This window comes from Puma concolor, chromosome C1 (genome assembly GCF_028749965.1).
Source record: "Puma concolor isolate L17-30 chromosome C1, mPumCon1.1.hap2, whole genome shotgun sequence".
In the NCBI taxonomy this organism is placed as follows: domain Eukaryota; kingdom Metazoa; phylum Chordata; class Mammalia; order Carnivora; family Felidae; genus Puma; species Puma concolor.
This window is the reverse complement of record NC_141674.1, coordinates 193,877,728-193,896,338: the sequence shown is the minus strand read 5'-3', so window position 1 is coordinate 193,896,338 and position 18,611 is coordinate 193,877,728. Positions and strand designations below refer to the sequence as shown.

The following is an 18,611-nucleotide window of genomic DNA, read 5'->3' as shown; positions in this document are numbered from 1 at the left end:
CGTCATTGGTTATCAGGGAAATGAAAATTAGAGCCAAAAGTGTGATACTGTTTACAACCACTTACAATGGCTAAAGTTTTGTTTTTTTTTTTTTAATTTTTTTTTCAACGTTTTTTATTTATTTTTGGGACAGAGAGAGACAGAGCATGAACGGGGGAGGGGCAGAGAGAGAGGGAGACACAGAATCGGAAACAGGCTCCAGGCTCTGAGCCATCAGCCCAGAGCCCGACGCGGGGCTCGAACTCACGGACCGCGAGATCGTGACCTGGCTGAAGTCGGACGCTCAACCGACTGCGCCACCCAGGCGCCCCTACAATGGCTAAAGTTTTTAAGACTGACCACATAAGGCAAGGATGGGAGTACCTGGAACCCTCCTACATTGTTGGTGGAATGTAAAATTCCATAAAAACTTCAGAAAAATGTTTTTTTAGTTTCTTATAAAGTTAAATATACATCTACTCCAGGACTCAACAGTTCCACTTCTAGATAAGAAATGAAACCTTATGTCCCCAAAAGGATTTGTCAGTAGTGTTCCTAGCAGCCTTACTGATGTTTGCCAAAACCTGGAAACAGCCACATGTCCATCAATAGAAGAATAAATAAACAAATTGTGTGTGTCCACTCACTGAAAAGAACACTCAGCCAAAAAAAAAAAAAAAAAAAAAAAGACCTACTGATACACACATCAATATGGACGAGTCTCAAAAAGATGTTGAATGAGGAACACCAGACACAAAATAATCATAGTGACTGATTCCATTTATATGAAGTCCAAGAAGAGAAATATAAATCTATGGTGATAGAAAGCAGAAAATAATTGCCTCTAATTGTAAAGGAGCATGATGAAATTTCAGCTGTGGTTAAAATATTCTCAAGTATTTTTACTTGAAGAGCTTTAAAAAGAGTTCAGAAAGATTGGGATCTCCAAATAAAAGACACTACAGTTTTGGAAAACAACCTCACAAGTTTACCAAGATTAAATTTAGTCTTTTTAGGGTGAGATAAACAGCAATTGCTTCACACAATTATTCTATCTTCAAAGTACCACATATCTGCCAAATTCAGTATTGCAAAAATTGGGGATAACTTTTTCCTGAAGTGTAAGCAACTTAATAGAAAGGACTCGAGGCTTCATTTATTTTGGAGATTAGTGCTAAGCAGTGTACTTACTGTTTTCTTTTGTTTTGGTTTTATTTATCTCAAGGCAAAGAGCTTGGGTTTTTGTTTTTGTTTTTTTTTTCTTATTTTTTTCACTGGTATAATGATGTGTTCATCATTCCGGCAACCAGACAAGGAATCACTCTGGTTTTCTCAAAATCAGAGACCCCATCCTCAAAATAGTAAGACCCCATAGGCTCTTGGAAAGAATATTAAAATTATCCTTTGTTATATCACATTGTCCTACTCTTGCTAACAGATCGGGAAGAAGTATGATGAATCCTATTTTAATGATAGTAGTCTTCTCAATAGCTTCCTTTTATGGTTTTCTACCAGAAACATTACAATCCCCCACTAAGGGCACTTGGAGTGGTGTAGGAGCACTTTTCGGTTGTCATGGTGACAGAGTAGTACTACCACTATTTTAACATTGGGGACCAGAGTTACTGAGTATCCTGCAACGTACACAAAAGTCCTGTATTGTAAAGGATTGTTCCAACCGATGTCGGCAGCACCTGTCTCAATCTGCTTGGGCCGCCATAACAACATATCAGAGACTGAAAGGCTTAAACAACAGGGATTTATTTTCTTATAGTTCTAGAAGTTGGAAGTCTGAGACCAGGGTGCTAGCATGGTTGGGTCCTGGTGAGGGCCCTCTCCCTGGCTTGCAGACGGCTGCCTTCTTGTAGTGTCCTCACATGGTGGAGAGAGAGAGAGAGAGAGGGAGAGAGAGAGAAAGAGGGAGAGAGGTGGCGATGGGGACTGGGAAAGAGGGACAGAGAAACAGTGGTGGAGAGAGAGAGAAAACTCTCTGCGTCTCTTCTTTTTTTTTTTCAACGTTTATTTATTTTTTGGGACAGAGAGAGACAGAGCATGAATGGGGGAGGGGCAGAGAGAGAGGGAGACACAGAATCAGAAACAGGCTCCAGGCTCTGAGCCATCAGCCCAGAGCCTGACGCGGGGCTCGAACTCACGGACCGCGAGATCATGACCTGGCTGAAGTCGGACGCTTAACTGCGCCACCCAGGCGCCCCTGTGTCTCTTCTTATAAGAACACTAATTCTATCAGATTAGGACCCACCCTGTGACCTCATTTAACCTTAATTGCTTCCATGTAGGTACAATCACATTGGTGATTGCTGTAACCAGGACATCACCATATAACTTGGGAGGGACACAACTCAATACATAGCACACCTCTACTGAGAACAGTATATGTGAGTCTGTTCCGGTTTAAGGTTATACCAAGGTTATACCATTAAAATTAATATTGTTGCTTCAAGTTAAAATTAAAATTATGCCTTCAGGATAAATCTAAACTCCTAATCATGATGTCTAGGCTTTTAATATCCTAGCCCTAAACTATTTTTCCTGTCTCACTTCTGTCCATTTCCCTCATTCCCAAATTCCATTTTTATTTCCACACCTCTGCCCTTGCCCCATTATTCCCTCACCCTGGAATGTTCTTCTCTTTTCAGTCTGCTTAGGAAGTGCTTACTCATCTTTAAAAGACCTAACTCACATGACTTCCTCTTTGCAATTTTTTCTGATCACATCACTCCTGTCAAAATTAATTAATTTCTTCTTTGGATTGTGCCAAAATTATTTACAGCCTGTCTCTTCTGACAGTTTGATCTTTATATCTCCAGCATCTTAAGAGTCCAACGTACATATGTGCCTAACAAATAGTTCTTGAATTGTATTAAAATTTAATTGATGTAATGGTGACATCATATATTTTTTCCACTTTCAACTCTGCCATGTATCTCCTTTCTCCTTGGCTTCCTGCTATAGAAAATTACGATTTAGCATCCAAACCACCCTCATGACTTCATTTCTTCTCTCCCCATTCTCCGGATTCTTATATAGCAACTTTTCATAAGGTGAATAGTAATTGTTTATAATAACGATGCCTGTAGAGTCATGAAAAATTATTATACTTCATATCTTATTTTTTCTTGTATATTTTGATTCCCAAATAATCTTCTATCTGATTCATAGTTAGTCCTTGTCTTGGACAAGACACATCATGTCTTGTCCTTACCACTAAAGTTTCAACAATGCCAAGCAAATCTTCCGTCAATATAGTAGTGTCCCCCTCCCCCCTTACTTCCGCAGTTTCACTCTCCCCCATTTCGGTTACCCAGAGTCACCTGCATTGTGTACACAGAAGATTCTCCTTCTGACCTATCATCAGATGATCAATAGTAGCCTAACACTACATGACAATGCCTGCGTCATTCACTTTACTTCATCTCCTCACATAGGTACTTTATCAACTCACATCATTGCAAGAAGGGTGAGCACAGTACAATAAGATATTTTGAGAGAGAGAGACCACATTCACCTAACTTTTATTATAATATACTATTATAGTTGTTCTATTTTATTATTAGGTATATTTATTAATCTCTTACTGTGCTAAGTTATAAATTAAATTTTATCATAGGTATGTATTATGTATAGAAAAAAACATAGTATATATAGGGCTGGTACTATAAACAGTTTCAGGAATCGCCCGGGGGTCTTGGAATGTATCACCCAAGGATAAGGGGGAACTACTGTACAGATTTTGACTTTCTCAAAATCGCCAATAATTTTTTTTGGTTGATGGATGAAATTCTCAATCACATATAGGTAAAACAAAGAAGCTAAATTTACTGCTTACTAAACAATGGAGAGCTAGTCTTAAAAATCTCATTCTCTCTGTACAAAGCAAAACTTGATATCATAAAGGGTTTTAGGAACCATGGTGTTCAAGGATTGGCAGACTCTCTAAAGTGGGAGGGTTTAGAGATTGCCTGACTTTCAGCTGTGAAGTCTAGGGATTAACTGACTTCAGAAGCAGGTCCTGGAGTGCCGCTGCTGCTGATTGGCTGACCTTCAAAAGCACGTGGCTATCCCTCATTGATTCGTATGGGCTGAATACTTGTTCTGTGGTTACTTGTTTGCTACTCTGGACTCAGACCAAAGAACAGTCTTTTAATCTTCATTTTCAAATTAGGAAGCAAGACCTTTCCAGGTAGGGCATGCATCAGAATCACCTGGAGTGCCCGTTAAGACAGATTGCTGGGCACCCCCCCACCAAAATTTATTATGTCATCAGTCTGGAATTGTACCTTAGAATGCACACTTCTAACGAGTCCCCAGGTGCTGCTGCTGCTGGGGCAGAGACCACTGAGACCACTTTGAGAACCACTGAGTTAGAGATGAAAATGTCATAAAAGTAAACGGTAATTAGAGCTGGCCAGGTTTAAGAACTCTTTGGTGGTAGTGACCTACAAGATCAGCCGGGTTACAGTTGGATACAGGAGCTAAGGCAATGGACGGAGGCATGGGCAAGGCTAGCCATGGGGGCTTTCTCAGGGGCCCATGGATGGCAGAGCTTAAGACCTGTTGGTGTGAGATATCTGCTGGAGAGGCAGAAAAAGGACAGCTTTTGCTCTCCGCCTTCCACACAATGCATGACTGCCTTCCACTTCTAAATTGTCAGTTAGACAAAGGAAGCCACTTTACCATAATTTGTTTTCCCTTGTGTAAACATAGAATACCTAAATACAACGGGATTTTAATCTCCCCTTTCTTCTCAGTGTATGTCCATAAATTTTGCCTTTGCTAATTAGCCCATTCCTTCAAGGTAGTGGATACTTTATACATCTGAACAGGCAATTTAATGCCTTAAGGAAAAGAAGATCCCCAAGGGGGGAAACATGTGCATCATCAGTTCCTAACACATGGAAGATCTATGTTGAAAAATCAAGGCCCATGCCCAAATGTGCAATATATTTTTTGTCTCCAATCCATTCCAGCACAAGAAATATGATTCCAACTAGATTGAAGATTTTTCTTCTCCTAAGAAATGTGATAGTTGCCAACTAGTGATGAAGTTTCCAGAATTCTTCTCCCGATACTTAACAGATGAATTTATTGGATGGAAAAGTAAGAGCAAAATCTGAGCTTCTTTGGAAGCGTGCCCAAACTCAGCAACGGTGATATCCATAAGTGTCACGTGGAGGCATGTATAAAAGACAGGAAAAGAGCGAAGCAAACACAAAACCACCAAAAAGGCAGCAAAGTAGAGCATAGCTAACCTTGATGGAGCACCAGAGTCAGGATCTGAGCCTTACCCATCCATCACCATTGCGTGGTGCTCATCAGGGTAACCAGAAGGAATGAGTGTGTCCTCCCAGAAGGAACGGAATGCTCTGGGACACAGCAGGTTGTGTTTCCTATTCTCTATAACGACTATGACAGCTCTTATCCTCCACAATGGAGGTCTTCTCTACAGAATGTTATTGACCATCCATGTTTGGAAGTACCAAGAGCTTCAGGAGAAGTCTCCAAAAAATCAGAAACTGTGAATCTCTGCATTTTGAAATGACAGAATCTTTAATGGTGGGAGAACGCAATGAATTGGGCACAGAAATTCATACTTCTCTCTACTTTTAATTCCAAGCATCCCCTAGTGAATTTTCTGTGCCTATTTCTGCCTACCTAATAGAGTGAATCATTTACCAAATGTGCAAAATTTCAGCCAGAACGACATCTATTTTAACAATATTTTATTTTCAGGGTTTTTTTTTTTTTTTCCCATGGAGGGTGAGCAAGCACTCTGTAGGTAGGATGTGGGGTTTTTTTTTTTTTTAATGAGTCTCATGGACAGCTCCAGAAGGCCCACAATGGCACAGATTCTCTGTGCATGCACCATTTGTATACTTTTTTTCTTTTCGCTGAGGGATATGCTAGACTGATCTGACTTTATTGATTCAACAAACATGTCTGTGCACCCACCCTGTCCCAGGTGCTGTTCTCAGGGCTGCACTTCCTAAGTGAGTCAAGTCTCTGGTTGCCTACGAGTGTGGTCTCCAGTTTTCCTTACTAGCTTTTTTATACCTGACATCACACAGAGTTCTAGTCCCTTGTTTCAAAATAAACAGGGGCTTTGTTCCTTGTTTAAAAGTATGAACAATATTAAACAGGTCCCATGGTTATTTACAATTTTCTGCCACTTAACTCAGAAATGTGTATGTTTTCCAACAAACGATTTTGGCTAAGGAAAGATTAAGGGTCTGGAAGAATGGAGACATGTGAGTCTCATTTACTTCTTTCCTACTTAGGGTCTTAGTGAGAGGGCTCCATTTTGGATATATTTTCCATAGCTTTGCTTCTCACAGTGTAGTCCCTTAGCAAATGCTATCAAAGTCACCTGGAAGCACTGATCTAGATACACAGAATGCAAAGTATAATAGATACTTATTGGATATAATAGATATAATAGATATAATATATATATCTATATATCTATATATAGATCTGTTATATCTATATCTATATATAGATATATCTATGTATATATCTGTTATATCTATATCTCTATATATCTATGTATGTATAGATATAGATATAACAGATCTATATATATATAATCTATAATATAATAGATATAATAGATACTATGCGTGATTGACTGCCACTAACCCCCTGCTCCCCATAAGTCTAGCACTTTGTTAGTCCCGCCATTCAACATTTCTGAAATACCTACGATGTGCCCATCACGATGCCAAGGACCAGAGGCACAGTAGGAGAAAACACATACATCTCTTTACCCAAGTCTACATTTTAATGGTGAAGATAGATGTAGAAAGTTGTCATTTCAGTATTTTGTGATGAGTGCTATAAAAAAATAAGAACATGCCAATATAGCAGGTTATAATTGGGGCACCTAACCTAGCCTAGGGAGGGCTGTGAGGGAAGACAAGGAGGAATCAGCCAGGAGGAAAGGATTTAAGGTTAATATTGGGGGGGCGCCTGGGTGGCGCAGTCGGTTAAGCGTCCGACTTCAGCCAGGTCACGATCTCGCGGTCCGTGAATTCGAGCCCCGCGTCAGGCTCTGGGCTTATGGCTCAGAGCCTGGAGCCTGTTTCCAATTCTGTGTCTCCCTGTCTCTCTGCCCCTCCCCCGTTCATGCTCTGTCTCTCTCTGTCCCAAAAATAAATAAACGTTGAAAAAAAAAATTTAAGGTTAATATTGGGAACATTATTTGAGATTTTATATATATCTATATCTATCTATCTATCTATATATATATATGTATATATCTACAGTGAAGATATATATCTACAGTGAAGGTCTACAGTGAGAATGGATGTGCAATAATAAGAATATATTGGTTTCTGCCCCTGGTTCTTGCAAATATTTGGGCTTTGATCCTGGTTTCTGAGACACGGAGATTTTAAAACTCCTGCAATTTCCTGAGTAATGGGGTGATAGGAGCATCTTACACAGGGCTCCCGAATCCCTTAGAATTTCCTGGGTGACGGGAGCATCGTTAGTTCTAATAAAGCAACTCTTAGTGGGCTCCTGGATGGGGGTTGGTCACTAAAAAGACCAATCAAGACCGGAAGCTTGGAACTTTCAGCCGCACCTGCCATTCTCAGGGGATGAAAAGGGAGCTAAAGATTGAGTTAAATGGATCGTGCTTACATGATGAAGACTCCATAAAAATCCCTAAGTACAGAATGGGCCATGCCTCAACTGAATGAATGCAAGTACTGTATGCACAGAGAGATGTCTAGAACTTGATAATCATAATAAACCCACTTTGCAAAAAATCTACTTACTTTATGATTTTGAGGTCTCCAAGAAGAAATTAAAAGCTATTCTATTATGTTAAAGAGAAGGCTGTTACGTCTTTGCTCTTTTGCCCACACTACTTTCCAGTCTCCTTGGTCATCTAAAAGGTCTTTGGCTTTTCTAATGGAAACAAATTTGTATTCCTGGAGAACCACAATAAAAACCCAGCTGAGTTCTGCCAGCCTGGCCCCAACCATGGACTGTTCTCCCCTCCTACATTCTTCTTCTTCTTCTTCTTCTTCTTCTTCTTCTTCTTCTTCTTCTTCCTCTTCTTCTTCTTCTTCTTCTTCTTCTTCTTCTTCTTCTTCTTCTTCTCTTTCTCCTTCTCCCTCTCCCTCCCTCTCCTCCTCCCCCCTCCCTCTTCTCCTTCTCCTTTTCTTCTTCTTCTTCTTCTTCTTCTTCTTCTTCTTCTTCTTCTTCTTCCTCTTTTTCTTCTTCTTTTTGGCAACGTATGTCTTCCCTAAAGTTGAAGCTGAATCTTATTAGGTAAAAGTAGAGTATCTCCTGGTAGGAGACAACAATTTCACCTGTTACTTTAAAAGAAGAGATTTTTTTTCATGTTTATTTTGTTTTTGAGAGACAGAGAGAGACACAGAGCAGAGAGAGGGAGACACAGAATCCAAAGCAGGCTCCAGGCTCTGAGCTGTCAGCACAGAGCCCCAGTTGGAGCTTGAACCCACAAACCATGAGATCATGACCTGAGCCTGAGCTGACGTCAGACGCTTAACCAACTGAGCCACTCAGGCACCCCAAAAGAAGGAATTTAATATTGACAATTGTTCATTAGATGCAAAGAACTGCTATCTAAGAAAGAGAAAGCTAAGGTAAGATGAAGTAACAACTGCTGGAAGCAGCTCTCACTCCTAAAAATGAAGAGAAATAGCAAAGAGAGGTTGGAAATTTTGAAGCTTAAAGCCTTTTGGAGGAGGGTTGGAGGAGGGGCCCCTCTGCGGTGGGGGTGTTACTCCGCTAATGCTGTGGGTGTTAGGGACACTGCAAAGTGGATTCAATGAACTGCTGTTGGTGAGATTAAAAAGTCTTGCTGTGTTATATTCACTGGAGAGAGAGCTGAAAGGAAGCCCATAGGAAGCAAACAAAAAGGAGACAGTCCATACCTCCTCCTCTAGCTTGGCAGCTCCCTCCAGCACCTCCTGCTGGCAAATCAAGCGTGGAATCATCTGGCAAAGCAGATGAGTTCCCAGCCTCAGCAGCAGAAAGAAGCAGGTAGATTGGTGAGTTTAATTTAAGAGAAAATAGGGGCGCCTGGGTGGCGCAGTCGGTTAGGCGTCCGACTTCAGCCAGGTCACGATCTCGCGGTCCGGGAGTTCGAGCCCCGCGTCAGGCTCTGGGCTGATGGCTCGGAGCCTGGAGCCTGTTTCCGATTCTGTGTCTCCCTCTCTCTCTGCCCCTCCCCCGTTCATGCTCTGTCTCTCTCTGTCCCAAAAATAAATAAACGTTGAAAAAAAATTAAAAAAAAAATAAATAAAATAAAAAAAAAGAGAAAATAAATGACACTCTTCTATTTTTTTGTAAAGAAGAGGTCCTTAGTAAAAAATGGGCTATAACTTCTGAATTGGAAATCAACATCAGTGTTGAGAAATGGAAAAAATAAAACATCAATTGTAAGTACAACAGATTTTATGACTTAACCACCACTTGTACAAAGTATAATAAATGATAATACAGTTCAATTTTCTTAAAGATGATGAGTTTTACTTTACACCAAATGTGGTAGATTTAATTAGTGGTTCTAATTGCTTCCTCAACCATAATAGAATCCTATAGCCACACCCCTGCCTGGCTTTATGGTGGGCAGAATGTACTCTTCTAGCTCTAGCTCTAGAGTACGCTTCTACTCTTCTTGCTGTGTCATGTGATTTGCTTTAATCAGTGAGACATTCAGTAATGTGACCAGGGTGGAAATGAACTTGCACAACTGAGCTTTGGTCCTTTGATGGTCCACTACGTGATTAACATACTCCCCACTGTAGCTGCTGCCCTTTCAACTTTGGCTCCAGAATAAGGTACATGGATCATACCAAATGCTCTGGGTAACCCCTGGTCCAAGAAAGAGCAGAGATACATGGGACAAAACCTGATTTCAGCTGGAAGCCTGGAGTCCAGCCTAACCTAGCTAAATAAAATTCAATCTACAGATCCATCAATGTAAGAGAAAATCTGTTATGTTAAGCCTTTGAGTTTTGGAGTTTGTTATGAAGCATTAGCATGGCCATAGCTGACTAAAACATTAGGTTTCTCAGGGTTCTTTGATGCATCAGTAGATCTAATCAGGAAGCAGAAAACACTCATTATTTAATAAAGAGACATTTAATGCAGAGAATTGATTATAGAGGTGATAGAAAAGGCTAAGGAGTCAACCAGAGGACATTGAGAGAAGCCAGAGATTGGTAATAATAAGAAACTGCTTCCAGACCTAGACTGGAGGGAAAACAAGAGGAAGGCTGAAGTGGAGACTAAAACCTTGATAGGTCTTTCCGATGGCAACTGGAGTCACTGAAGATACATAATCACTTAAAGATGATGCCACTTAAAGCCAGACAACAGGGGAGAAATACCCTGGTTTCTCCCTTATTTCCCCTCTCCAATCTCCTGTGAAGTGCCAGTCATTGGCCAAAGCCCCCAGAAACCAGGTTTATGATGCCTGAGAAATGCAGCTTGCAGGAGACCGCATGTCACACAGAGCCGAGCCCAAGGGAAGGGCAATGAATGGATCTACAGGAGATTCTCTAATCAACAGGAATGCTTATATTATTGCCTGACCACAGGAAAGTCAGTCTTCTAGAGTCCCTTTCTTCAAGAAATTTCTAGAATGTCCCCCAGGGGGGCTTACATGCACTAATTAATCGGCCTTGATCATTGTCACTGTGGCGACAGGTTAGAGGACTCAGGCCCCAGCAGTTCACAGTAGTTTCACTTCAAGCTATAACTCTGCTTCAGAGGCCATGGCTGCTATGCGGCCATGTCTCTGGAGCTGGAACTCTGCAAGGCCCGCACGCTGATGGAATAAGAACGCAGCAGAGCTGAGATAATACCACCATTCTTTACAGTCAGAGGTCCACATTACTAATTTCAAGAAATGAAAAGCAACACATTCTTTTTGTTTTTAACCAAAAGAAGAGAAGGTCCCAGAACTAGCCTGAGTGAATCCTAAAGCATTACAGCATAGCGGTAAAGCGTGGTCCATTCCCATATGTCATTTTCTCCCAGAGCATACAACTTATGCTAAGGCTGACTAGTGGCAAATGAACTTCCTACCACTCGCCAAACCATTGATGGAACTATGACCTTCCTTTAATGTTTAGGGCTTTTGTGTGCTTCACGTTTTTTTTCACTTATGGTGTGTTCCCTTAGAGGTCCCCGATGACCTTTTCTATGATATGGCCTTAGTCAGAGCCCCCCAGCTTATTAGACATGCTTGTATGTGAGTGAAACTCCAAAACTGAAACCTTGGGTAGGGCTTAAATATTTTCCCAGGAGACTGCTTAACCCCATTGTAAATTGGTAGAAGCAAGAGTTAATGGAGTGGGGATGACCACATCCACTAGCCAGAGTACCTGGGCCTCTCAGCTCCTTCCCAAATGAGTCACCTTACTCTGCTCACGGTTCACACACTAGAGGGAATCTAGAGGTTTCACTTAACCGTGTCAATTTCAATTTGAGAAAACTGAAGTTCAGAAACACAAAATGATTTGCCTGAGGCACAACTTGAGGTAGTGAGATGTGAAAAGTCATCCAAATAAGCCAGAGAGGACGCAAACTAAGGGAGAGTCAGCGGCAGGCCAAAGCAGATGAGTGGAATGCTGGAAAAGAAAATAAGCCCAGGGAGAAAGTAGCTTAATTTAAAGAAATAAAGTAAGAAAAATCAAAAGATGACATCTGTATGTATGTATGTATCTGCTCACCTACCTACCTACCTACCCACTTACCTACTTACATTTAGGCTGTGATGAAGAAACTCTATTCTCTTCAAGAACCATACCAAGTCTCTTCTTAATTCCTCTCTTCTTGAGTTGTAGAATTACTCAATTCATATTTTCCCAAACTAAACAAAAAACTCACAACGTATATTGAGATAATAACATTGACTGAGAGTCTACTGTGCTTACTAGAGCAGAACACAAAGCAAGAGAGACAGGCTCCCCTCCTGCATTTAGGAAAGAAATAACGTCATCACTGTGGCTCCTTTCCTACCCACAGAGGTGGTTTCACCTGGTGCAAGCCATCTTGCCTCCCCGCGTCTGTTTCCCCATCTCTAGAATGTGATTAACTACATTAACTCCATGAGACCCCGTCCCTCTCAGGGAAATGCTGCTAGAATCGTGTTGATCTTGAGATGATTTTTAACTCTTTGGATTGATGTGGGAATACCAAAGGAAAACGAGATGAGTTGTGGAAATACAGATGATTATTGTTTTGTAGGTGTAGAGTTTTAATAATCAGAAAATAGAAACGATAGAAAACCTGCTCTTATTGGAGTTTAAGTTAATAATCATCCCCCCCCATCTTCTTTGAGCTCAAATCCAATTATAGATAAAGGGGTTTAAAATTTTTTTTTGATTCGTACTAGTACAACTGCATTGAAGAACAAAGCTTGGACTTGAGGCCAGTGTAGGCTTCTGGACACTTCCCCCTCACCCTTCACACACTCCAAGACCTCAGACCTGCAGAAAAGACACTCGCCCCACTAGGTGCTGGAGGATCCTGGCTTGTCTCTCCCCTTTGAATGCAGAGGGTCCTATTAACAGAGACAACACAGGGAGGCCACAAAGTGCCTACAACCCTTCACACGTCAACTCCACCTAACAGCAGACTGCTAGAGGCCCAAACTCACCATCACACCAAACAGATAATACCACCCTTTCTTTTATGGAAATGGCCCAGGAAAAGAGAACACACACACACACACACACACACACACACACACACACACACAGTTCCTCTTACCTCACACGGGCTGGAAATGTCTATTTTATTGGCCAGGAATCGAGGGAGAGGATGGTGCCTCTATAGGTCCTCACTGTCCCAGTGACCCTGGCAGAAAGGGACAAGGTAGCAGCGTGCAGCATGCTACTGACAGCTGTGTCCCTGCAGCTTCCTAGACAGGGCACCTGTGTGAATAGTTGACTGAAGCAATGGCAATGATGTTTGTGGCTCCCTCGGCCTATGCTGACCCCACTGGATGAAGAGGGAGCTATAAAATCAGGCAGAAAAAACCCCAGTTGACCAAGTAGTCCATGTGTAGAGACTATTCATTTCCTCTATGGTTAACTGGAATTTGGGGTTTGGAAATAAAGTCTTTTTTTTCCCCTTTTGATAGATAAGAGGGTGGATCTTCACAATATTCAAGAGGAAGCAGCTGCATATTTTGGCAACCATTTAGAGGAAAAGAGTGAATATATGAAATATTACTGCAAACGTATAAGGGAGAAATTTGAGTAGACAGCCAAGAAAAAAAGCGAGGAGTGGAGAACAGTAAATTTAGGAGATCTCCATATGATGTGGTTTCTCAAAGATGGTGTATTAAAAAAAAAAAGGAGCAAGGAGAGAGGGATAGAAGCAAAGGCTTGGAACAGTGAGCACCAAATTGAGGAAAAACTTTCCTGAGAGACACTTAAAAAGTAATCACAGAAGCAAGTTCAAGACCCAGAAAGGGCAGTTTGTCTGGAGCTTGAAATGGAAAGAATCACAACGAGATTCCCCTACTATATCAAACTCTCACTGGACCGAGAAATCTGCTGGGCTAATAGCTCTGAACCAATTGCTTTGCATGAGATCTGGGCTAATCTAAATGACTTTGTCAAACTTCAATTTCCCATTTTAAACGCAGAACAAATAATGACTTCGAGGTGTATATAGCATTAGAGCTATCCAGTTAACTCCTTGCCAAGAAGCCAAGTTAAGTGTATACGCTCGGGAGTTTTCTCGTAAGATTGATTCTGAGAAAGGCTGGATTAGCCACTTTCTGTAACACACCTTTCCTGCTCTGCCCTTCTCACCTTCAGCGTGCACTTTTCTTCATCTCATAGCTCATTCCTGGAGAATGCTGGGTCATCATTCCATTCTTCTCCCTTATCTGGCATATCTACTGATGGACTCGGTGTGGCTACAGAGAATTCATTGTTGATATAAATTTAAAGTTTCTGCGACTTTAGATGACTCTCTGTTTTACACCTAACCTGACTTCTTATCATGCTTGGATAAAAAGTGTGCTGTTCCTATGTAATCAAGTGGTATATTTTGCTGAAAGCAACCCTGAAAACTGTCTTAGGGATCTAACATTTAAATCAAATAAAATCCCAGCTGAAAAAAGCGACAATCATTAAAGGGTATTAACATTGAACTACGACCGAGTAAGGGGTCATTGAATCAAGACGTAAGTATCTGAATTTCTCAGTGACACCATCTGAAACAGATCTCCCTCTGCTAATCAGCCAAGTGGAGGGATGGAGAGAAGCGTTGGTCAAAATATTGTGGACTGTCTTCTGGAATCAATGGAAAGAAGCTCAACTGTAAATGAGAGTCTTCTAAATTCCACAGCCTTTGCCAGCTGATTTTATAAACTTCATCTCACGGTGGCATTGGTATCACTACTTTCATTTGAAAGGCATGTAAACAAAATCAAAGAGTTTATGGCACTCACTCAGATTCACACTGCTGTTACATGGCAAATCCAGACTCCATGCTCTGGGCTATTTGACTCTGAGTTCACTGCTATTCCATTCTTCAGAAGTGAGTTCTTAGAGTTGTCCTACGGGATTCTTTTTCCTCTTCGGGCCACAGCCCTGGGTCTTATCTCAGGGGGACTCCCAGAGAGAAGTCAACACCCACTGAGAGAACAGATTCCTCTGTGGACCTGGAAGAACTCGATTTGGTCCAGTGGAGAACATGTCTAAGACACTATGATAGGTGTCGGGACAGACAGGAGAGAACCTGGAATAGAAATACAAATAGAAGTATGACATGTCTTCAATGCTTTGCAACAGTTTTTCTTGCTATGAAGTCTTTTCTGCATCTGCCTTCCTGGATTGACTTCTCCCACTTGAGGCCCTCACTAGACCAGGGACATCCTCCACCTTTGCACCTCTCGTGTTTCATTCCACTTGGAGCCTGTTTTACAAAGGAGAAGTCAGCAGTTGGCCCCCCTTAAAAGGGCTGGAGGAGAGGAGAAATTTGTAAACGAAGCTAACACTTATTTTTCTCCCTACATTTGACTGTCCGCTCCTTGAGGGCAGGGAATGCATCTGTACTGAGTGTTTAGCACAGGGTCTGGGGCATAATGAAGTTCAGAGTGAATCACTACATGAACGAATTGGGTAATGCACTCTAGTAGTGGAGAGAAATACTTAAACGACTCAGTAAGAAACCAGACAGGTCAAATTCAACTGACTGACTAAGGGCCAATTCAACTGATAAGATTTTTCCAAATAGGGGTTTGCAGCTGAAATAAAAGAATCATCCTAAAACACACCGGCAGACATTGAAACACTGATGAGAAGAATCCATAAAATGTGCAGTGTAACGTCTTTTCACCTTTTTCGAGGTATCTTCTAAACGCATCTGTAGACACCGTAATTTATTCTGCCCGCCATTCTTCAACCGCAAACTACGGGGGAAGGTGTGCAATGTTCACTGTAACAATATTTGTTTTCTGATCTGTTCCCCTCAGCTCATCTTCCATTATCTGTTTCACACACTATGAGGCTACATATGGGACATGCCTCATAAAAGGGCATAAACACCTTCTTTTATTCACAGTAAGGTGAATGGCTGCTATTTATCGAGTACCTATGATGGCTGAGGCACCCACTAGATTCCTGACAGACTGATTTTATTTAATCGTCACAAATATCTTGATGAAGTGACTGTTAGGTTTCCACACTTCACAGATGAGATTTCTGGGACCAAGTCAAGTAATTTACCCCCAAACTCAATGGTAACAGGAGGCAGAGTAAAGATGTGAATTTTGATTTGTCTGACTTCAGAGTCAGACTTAAACACCCATCTAAGCTCAGCAGCCTTAGACTTCCTTTGCAGGAAACAAGGATATCAAACACCACTCAACTTCTTCATTTCCAGAGAAAAAGCACCCTCCTCATAACGGGTCCTGCTGTTCTGAGCTGCTGTGAGAGGGTAAAGTTGCAACTCTGACATGCCATGCTAGCCCAGCTTGACTGCCTTAAGGAACTATTGGCCATGATAGAGCTGGGGAGAAAGTTGGGGCTGAAATGAAGTCACACTTTATTTTGTGGGGTCGTTTTCTGCATCAGAGAAAGGGGTCTTAACACATTTCCTACCAGCAACACAACAGGTCCCCAGTAATCTCAGGAGGAAGCATTTCCCTTTCTCACAGTTGCAAATTCTCTACTCCAATGCAGGCTTGTAAATAATTAGAATAACTAGAGTCAAATGCAGAGCCTCTAGAGAGGGAATTCATAAACACTGTGCAAAGTAGTTTATAAATGTCATGTTAGGATTTCTTAAAATGGGTTAGGCAGGTGTTTATCCGCGCTTTTTTAGAGACCAAAATGATTTCACATTCTCAAATCTTTCTCTGTGGACTAGAAATGGTTGCAGGCTATCTCTAAAGGAGAAACTGAATACACATACGCACATGCGTGTTAGGGCTGGAGGAGCCTCAGAGCTCAGCTTGCCTGGCCATCATCCAGCTGAGGCCAGGGGAGCCGGTGATTGCCCTCAGGACACATCCTGGGCACATCAGTAGCCGAGCCCAACCTGAAACCCATGCCTGTCTGTTCTCAGCGTAGGATGACTTTTATAACACCCGAGGGGAAGCAATGGTCATTCAGGGAGAGCAAGAGTCAGAATGTCATGTAATGACTTGGAAGGCTCATACCAAGTCAATATGCACCAATATTTTTTTAAGCAAATATAAGGACTTTTACATAAATAATACAGATTGATTTTTTAATAGATAATAAAAAAAAGAATGGATGGGAAAAAATGAAACAATCATCTTATCACCCAGAGACAGTCGCTTATTGAACCTGGGTAGCAATGCCTCTGGATGTTTCTATGCTCACATGTGCTTAGAAATTGATTCTTTTATACACATGAGACCACACTATAAACACTGTCCGATAATTAGCTTAGTAGCATATTTCAAACATCTTTCCAAGCGGATGTATCTTCATCTATGTTATTTTTATAGCTGACTAGCATTCCAAGGCATGGCTCCTCCATAATTTATTAAACTGGTTCCCTAATGTGAGACCTCAACTATTTTTTTTCTTTCGCTAATAGAAACATGGTGTGATAACTGGACGGGCTCGGCCCCCTTCCAGTGGTGTTTCTTAGAGCTGTGTCAGGACGGACAAACAACTAACTTCTCCAAACTTTTTCCTCAAGGAGCAGTCACGCTTCTCACGGGGGTTGTTTGGTATCTTACGGGAGGGGGTGCGCATAGGAAGGTGCTTAACACATGTTAGCTGCTTTCCTCGTTACCATTTAGTTGGATGGTGTTGTCAGTAACAAGTCTCCCACAAAAATTTTTGCTAAATTTTTGTGCCCGCCCTTAATTATTTCCTGAGAATACGTCTTAGAAATTGTATCCTGAAATCACAAAATATTTCTAGATATTTCACATTTATTGCCAAGTTGCCCTCTTAAGACTATGCCAGGTTGCTGTCCCCTGAAGAGAAACCAGTGTGCTCATTACGTCATACATTCTCCACAACTGGCATTATGATTCTTTTGAAATCATCGTTGCCAAATTGAGTATTGATAAAGAGTTGCCATTATTGTTTGAATGTTATTTCTTTGTGTGTCAAGAAGGTCAACCTGTCAAGAAGGTCAACCGGTTCCATCCATGTTTTGGCCATTTACATCCCTCCCTCCTTCCCTTCCTCCTTCTTCTCTTTGGACTTGTCTCTGGCACAATCTTCTCTCTCTGAGATTGTTCATAAAGTCCATTTAGCAGCTGCTTTAGCCCTTTGGGTAAAAAAAAAAATCCTCTAGATTACATAAGCACCATGAGGTCAGGGATGGAGACTGTCTTCTTCACTGTTCTCATTCTCCATAGTGCCTGGTTGTGAAATGGCCCCAGGAAACATTGATGGAATGACGATTGATTGAATGGATGATGGATGATGGGTGGGAGACTATAAGAATGGTTCCCTAGAATCAATATTGCGTACCTACCAAGTGAAGGCACTGGGCTCTGGGGGGAATAAAACAACACATGACGAACTTAGAGGGAGGAACAGGGTGTGCTGTCCCCGTCCTGGGGAACAGGAGTTCCTTCAGTCCTTGCAGATGTTACAGGAGCCGGGCAGGTCAGTATTGTGGTAACACAGCCACCACCAAGGGTGAGGGAGCACGATCTTGTTTTTTTCTTTTTACTTTTTTTAATGTTTATTCCTGAGAAGGGGGGTGGGGGGGTGGGTACAGAACATGAGCGGGGGAGGGGCAGAGGGAGAGAGGGAGACAGAATCCAAAGCAGCCTCCAGGCTCTGAGCTGTCAGCACAGAGCCCCACGTGGGGCTCCAACTCACGAGCCTTGAGATCATGACCTGAGCCGAAATTGGCACTTAACCGCGTGAGCCACCCAGGGGCCACGAGGGAGCGTGATCTTAAAGAGGGCAGTCACTTCTCAGCTCTAGTCAGAGCAAAAACATGGGTTTGGAGCTGGCAGCATCTATCTGGGACGGGATGTGAAATCACACCGTTGGTTTACTTTTCAAACATTATGTAGGTCCAACAAAAGGTTAGCTGGCCCATCCGGGAGTTCTGCTCGGGAAGCAGTCAGCTCCTAGGAAACAAAACGGCCACACTGCAAATGA

General features: G+C 41.8%; 1 protein-coding gene across 1 annotated transcript in view; it reads right to left on the bottom strand.

Annotated features, from left to right (window-relative positions):
* The window catches only part of CPO (carboxypeptidase O), a 108,038-nt gene that overhangs the window by 51,507 nt on the left and 37,920 nt on the right, over positions 1–18,611 (bottom strand). The window lies entirely within an intron of this gene.